At 31.1% G+C, this 7,280-nt stretch overlaps 1 protein-coding gene across 1 annotated transcript in view; it reads right to left on the reverse strand.

Moving 5' to 3' along the window:
• Positions 1-6,605: 6,605 nt before the first annotated feature.
• The window catches only part of LOC127854058 (uncharacterized), a 5,776-nt gene continuing 5,101 nt past the window's right edge, over positions 6,606-7,280 (reverse strand). Inside the window, exon 2 of the mRNA XM_052388997.1 lies at positions 6,606-7,280. This exon is cut by the window's right edge and continues 1,057 nt beyond it. The gene's annotated coding sequence lies outside the window, so the exon portion shown is untranslated.

Genomic DNA, 7,280 nt, shown 5'->3' on the forward strand with positions numbered 1-7,280 from the left:
TGTAAATAGTTTAAAGATTCACATTACTGAGATCTAAACACGCAATCTAAACGAGTCAATTTGAACCAGCTAACCACTGGAAACACAACCTTCCCACACCGACCTGACAGCTTTCAAGCAATGTTATCTTAACATCAGTAAGTACAAACAACATTTTTTAGTCTAATATTTGTGTGACCAAACAAATGTTCACTAACTAATGAGAGAGGCTTGAACACTCTGAATAGGTCTTTAAAGTAATTCAATACTAGATTTCCCTTAACTGTTCAAATACAGTGCTCTTGCTCAGAAACTTCAATAAAAACAAATTCGATAATAATTTATAAACATGTCTAGCATACATGCATGTACTTAATAATCGTTTAAATTACTCTTCTAAAATTATCATTGTTTGATCGAGTATTGTCTCATAAAGTACTTGCCCTGAAACTCTTCATTAGTTGGTAAAAAATGTATAGTGTAAACATAAAAGACACTCCTTTCCATATGCAAAGGTGTGAAGTGTCAAGATAGCTGAATTTGGTTGAATCCCTTGTGCTTAACCTGCGAACTCGGAGGCAGAATGCAACTGCCAACAACCAAATTTACACACGAATGTTTTCCGAGGTAAAATATAGATTAGATTATATAATATAAATTATTATAACAGCAAACACATTCACTAATTGATCTTATATTCAATCAATACTAAATGATTAACCAATGAATTAAATGAAAATGCAATGAACTGTTCAAATTTATATACAATACATACAGTTTGTTTTTGCTACTTTTAATAGCACATATGTTGGTTCATATGAAGAAATAATATTAAATGTGTTTATTATTTAAATAATGATACACAGTGATATTTAAATGTTGTTTTTAGTTCTATATAAGGAATCGTAAATAAACCCAATTGTTTACAAAAAAAATATACATAGACCAGATGCTCTCAACAGTATCGCCTGTCTCTAAGTATCTGCGACAGACGAATAATAAATTCTCCGCTCGCGACCGGATTTAGGGAATACAAACTGGACGTTGTATGCGCAGCGGTTACCTCCCCTACAAACTTGAGAGCTCGAAACCAACTCCGAGGTAAATAAATAAGGCGTAACAATCTTTTTTTTAAAAATGTTTATTTATTTGTGACTTATTACAATCTGATATTGAATTGATCGGATCATATAAATTTGCAATTAACCATATGCGATTAATTGCATCGGGATTTAGAAATATATTTTAGACGGGTAAGATTAAATGAAGTCTTTTTTGAAAAAAAATTCACAACTATTAGTACACTAGTTTGTTTTAATATCTTATACCCACTAAGGCCGGGAAACAACACGCAACGTAAACAAATGGAGCATGTGTAGCGGAGAAAACATATAATGCAAGAATATTTAGTGCGATTCGCCACAATATCATTATCTCATTTGAAGATCTTTTAGGTATGTACTTATTTGTGATACGGTACATGTCGAAGTGTTTTTTATGGTTTAGAGGTCATTGATAGCATCGCGAAAATATATGACGTGTGACGAAAACATTTCAGTTGCAAGCAATAATAAAGTCAATTAAATCAAAATCCATACTAATAACTAAAATTTAAGGTTTGAAAGTGTACGAAATATCTCCAAGTGTATAGGAGATATATGTAATCATAAAAGTTATAAACGACGTTAAAATAAGACCCACGATCTTAATTCATGTAAATGGAATATTGCATTACAAAGCATTAACGTATTTTTTGTAATTTCAGATCTTCAAAACTGCTTAAGAATATTTACTTAAGTTGAAAAAAGTACTTGTCGATAATGTACTATTACTTTAGGAAATATAATATGTCGTTTTGAATTTGAATACAAATGTGCGTTTCACGAATGGCCATACAATGAGTGTTGAATAATAAATGTGCACTGGTTTCCCATGAGCTTGTATGCTCATTGGTCTAAGAAAACGTACTAGTCGGGTAACTGAGGAAACTGCGAGGGAAACATCCCGGTCAAGAAAAGCCCAGTCTTGACAACGTTGAAAAAATACTGCACCTGAGTTCAATGCCTAAGATATATAAATATTTTCAACAAGTACGGCCTATAGATTATAAAACTCGGAACCCGAACAATAATGAGTTGTTATGTTTGAACACTATGAGACTATATGTTGCTGTGTCTTATGTATTAGGTGTTCGCGTAATACAATCAAAAGACAATGAAAATGTTTATCATCTCATATTTAAATTATTAACTGGTTCTTTCAAGTATGTCGAGTTTAAAATATCTCACTTAAACGCACGGTATCTTTCGTGACGTTCAAAACTAAGCGTCTGGTTTGCGTTATAAATTGCACCAACCTACACTCAGAGATTCGATTGGAACCAGCATAGCTGGATCAAATCAGCTATGTTTACATGAATGAAAGGTTTTTATTTCAAATCCAATGTACGGTATTTATATAAAAGCAGTAAGAAATTAAACAAAAAACAATTCGCCAAACTTCAAGCGCTAGCCTTCTCAAAAAAAAGTAACTCTCACTGGGGTTCGAACTATGTTTGTAGCCAGACACTCTAACCTTAACGCTAAGATAACCGACTGTACTGCTTTCACAAAATACCGTGTTTTGCTACACTTCTGACGAAAGAACGTGGTTTTGTTTTTTGTGATTTTTCCAACACATTTTATTGCAAGACTGCAAATACATATATACAAAAACACATGTATTACATCTTAAGTCCTACGTTGCTTACATAATTATAGACAATACCATATCAAGAACTGGGCATAGTAAGGTAGAAAAGATCCCTAGTTTTACCATTCAAGAAATAAACACTCAAGCATAATACACATACTTTAAAGTGTATGCAAGATGTTTTGGTGCATGTTTTTGTTTTTTGTATTGAATTATTCTTACAAGAACATAAGAATATCATTTATGTATCCTACTCATAAGGGTGGGAATATTGGAGATTACATAAACATCATAACACTGAAAGATCACCTTCTTGTCAACAGACATTTAAAGTTTACAATCATACAATCATATTGACAATGAACGTATAAAACAATTTGTAATTTTGTGTTGGACAAACTTTAAAGGAATATTGATAAAGAAGGAAAGTAAAAAATACATTTTCAAATAAAGGCTTAAACAACAATAATAGATACCTGAAAATATGATTTAATTCATATAGGTCCTACAACTAATTCATTATATTATTACAAATTAATTGAGGTTAAACAATTGCATTTGTACAAAGCTGTAAAAAACTACACTTATTATTAAATTTGAATAAAAAGTTCGTTATATAATGGCATTAAACAGTTGCCATTCACTGTCAAAAGATGCTGCTGAAATATATTTACAAATTATATACAGTTTTCATTGGGGTTTTTATTTATAATATAATGTTATTTATTAGTTGAATTCATATTGGCTTTGTTATTGAGCTGAAGACAGCAGTATTGTCGTGAGGCTGTTTGAAGCTCAATAACAAAGCCAATATGAATTCAACTAATTAATGACAATTTTATTAATTAACTTTATAATATTATTTAGCAAGAAAAGGAAAAGCTTGAATTTCACTTTAGAATTACAGGTTTTTGCTATTAAATTAAGTATGAAGTTTTGAAAATAGCTAAATTTCTGTTCTATACAACTTTTTCCCTGTTTTATATTACATGTACTATGCAAAATGCCTTGAAAATTTAATGTTCACCAAACTACGTTTTGGGATTATTTAACATTACCGGTACGTAAAAAAAATGGAAAAGCGTAAAATTTTATCGTTGCTAAGCGCGCAATACCTAACGCAACACCTAATCATCCATGATATCCTATATATTTCTTTAGTATCGAGGGCTACCGCCCAAAACCCCCGCTTTGTCGATAGTGGTAAACAACCGTGTACCAGTAAAGTTCAATCTAGCCAACCTTTTAAGAGATATCTTGTTAATTTAAAACAAAATTGAATATTGTTGCAAGAGGAAACAAATGTTCCGTGCATTTAATTTCACAAAAATAATTATTAGTTCATTAACATTGTACTATGAAAACGATATTACTGATAAAACATAGAAACAATACCATTTGAGCTTAGTATATGATGAAAGATGCTTTCTAGACATTACATGATGCAGGAACACAATTTGATAGGTCGCGAAATTATGCTTAATTTCCCTTAATAACATTCCAGCCACAATGGATCCACTACCGTTGTTTTTAATACAACTCAGAAAGACAATAAGGATTGAAAACTAACTTATTGCCATTAGGAATTGCATTTGTAATGTGTAAAACCTCCGTGATTTCGAATTAGTTTTGCTTTCCACGCTAATTGTAGCTTGAAAACGGTCCGTCTAAAATGCGTATATGACTCATATCAGCAGATATAAACGAAACGTGCGAATATGAACGAATATAGGCAATATTTAGGTGTTTTTGTGCCGTTTTTTATGTACAAATCACTGTTGAATTAAACATTTAAAATATGTGATAAATTTGTTAAAACTGCCTCAAAAAAGAGCAATTTAACAAAAGCGGTGTTCTGACTGGAAGGTCATATTCGCGGATATGAATTTGGAGTTACTGAAATAAAAATGCCAATGAAAAACGCTTTTAAATTCATTCGATCGTAACATTACACCTGAGCGACGTGTATTTTTGTCACAAAACAATTTTTATATAAGAAAAATAAAGGAAAATACATTTTAAAAGCCGTTGTCTGTTCATATCCGCACGTTTCAGTCATAACGGCGGATATGAGTCATATACGCATTTTAGTCGTACCCGCTTGAAAATATTCTGTACGCTCAAATATTGAACCTTACTGCTGTGGTTACACTGCACTATTGTTAGTGTCTAAAATGGGAGCTGAATATATTAGGGGCTGAGTGCTTTAAGTATATTTTTGAAAGATTTAAACGTTTAAGCGTACAATTCAAAATGGCGTCAAAAATTGTCGAAATTTTAGATTCTCATATAAAACCGAGTTTTTCCTGGTTTCTGATTGGCTGAATCTCGTATTGGCCGACCTTTTTCCGTATTGGCCGTGTTTATTTTTCCATATTGGCCGCCTTTTCTCTTCTTTATATAAGGCGAGTTTCGAACTTTATTGGCGAAACTCGACTTGTATTGGGCGTACAAATTGAACACATTCTCGTCTAATATTATAAAGTTAATTAATAAAGGACTAGATTGTCATGGTAAAATCGCATCAATTAATGTGTTAGATACCTGACATTCCTAGCATAAATGTTCTAATTATTCATCAATTTGTTTGAAAAAAAGCAACAACACTGGATCGTCAGTTATTTTCATTTTGATCACAATACTATTTGTTCCCAAGTATCCTGGGAAGTATTCTGAAATGAAACCACTGTACCTTTACATCATATAGTATTTCAAAGAATAATTCAAAAATACAGATCCATTCATTTTCATTAATTTTGGTATTGAGTTTTATACTCCATTTAGCTCTAGAATGAAAGAAGATCATTGTTTGTATTAACTCATGGTTTGTATAAGGACGTTGATTCGCAGTCGTATGCAAACTGCAGTGTACATTAACGGTTTGGTTACAAAAAAATTTGACATATGAACACTCAAACAAATCATTTGAATTCTAGAGTATTATAACCAGCGTAATTCTAAAAAAAGAAAGACTTGGATCGGCATTTTTCACAATAACAAAGATGATAAACTGGGGAAAGAATCATTCAGGATTTGTATTTTAAATGTTTGCCGTATTTGTGATGAGGCTTCGTATTGAGTTTTAGGATAGTAAATACACACAAGTAAATCAAATTATACTAAAATGATACAATAATTTTATAAAATATTTATTGTATAGTGTAGCAATGACGAAATCAATCAGCTGCATGACATATTTTCAAGATATTTGGTAGATGTTCTTCGAAATGGGTGGAAAACTAATGACTGCAAGCAACATCATAAACACTATTATGATGTGCAAATAGATGTGCTGCAAACACATCAAAAAGGTCTGCTCAGACATCATAGACGTTGAAATTGTCACTGTGTATGAATGTGGGTTGTTGATTGTCAGATTCGACTTTAACATTATTAATTATAATATGCGTATTATTGTTTACAGTTGACAGTTTGGATATAGATTGTTGGAATAGTTGCATCATTCTTTTTACAATGAACCTTTTCTTATGTTTAAGGTTACTATTTCACGTGTTCTGTATGTTTTTTTTATATTATTTGCGTTTCTTTTCAATAAGGGAGTGAATAACACAATACGAATGTTAATTCTCGAAGAGAAGCATGCTTACATCACATGCTAGCAAATGAAATGAATACGTCATCAATGATTTGCCGTCACTTTGTTCACATAGTATCAGTAAGTAAGGAAAACATATGCAAAGACCGCAAGCAAATTGATCAATACATATTCACAAGATGATAATCTTCGGTGCAGTCAATACATAATTTCAAAATTATTTTCATGTTTTATATACATGCATTCATATAATAGATAATTTACATTATTTGATATTTAAGGTTTGTGTTCACATGGTTGATCATCGTTTAAAATGTGTCTGAAAATGCATTGAATTACTGAACTTTAATTAAGGACCTGAAGAGCTTCATCATAAGTATACACATTGAACGAAAAAAACTTTGTGTAAAGCAGGGCCCAAACAAATGAAATGTGGATGGAACGGCTATTGTCTAAATTTATTTTTTCCGTCCGGACTATTATACCAAAGGCAAATGTTATATTTAACATAAGTGATTTAACACAAATTGAAAGAAATAGCATATTTATGAAATATTATTAAATCATTTTGCGTTTGTAACACTTGATATATTTATGTTTAATATAAATCTAATATATAAAATGATCTGAATGTTCAGTATGAGTCTATGCTATAAGATGGTAGTTTGCTTCTTGACGTATAGTGTCCATGAATTGATTGCTTAAGGGATAGCATTAACAAATTTGGCAATGTATACAAGTCCCTTTAAGAAGTATAAAACATGTATTACTTGTATTATCGAACGATAAAGGAATCATTGATTGAATACTTTTTTAGTAGTTTTGATAAAATGTAATAGAAGCCCTACTGCAATAACAGACAAATACGAACATACTGCAAAACCATGTAAAAACAGATTAACAACAAAACGTTTAAACGAATATATACCACCATATGAAATTATGATACAAACACAAAACATGCCAAACACTAACCCAAAAAATTTGGCAATGTATACAAGTCCCTTTAAGTAGTATAATACATGTATTAATTGTATTATCGAACGATAAAGGA

Source organism: Dreissena polymorpha, chromosome 12, assembly GCF_020536995.1.
Source record: "Dreissena polymorpha isolate Duluth1 chromosome 12, UMN_Dpol_1.0, whole genome shotgun sequence".
Classification (NCBI taxonomy): Eukaryota; Metazoa; Mollusca; class Bivalvia; order Myida; family Dreissenidae; genus Dreissena; species Dreissena polymorpha.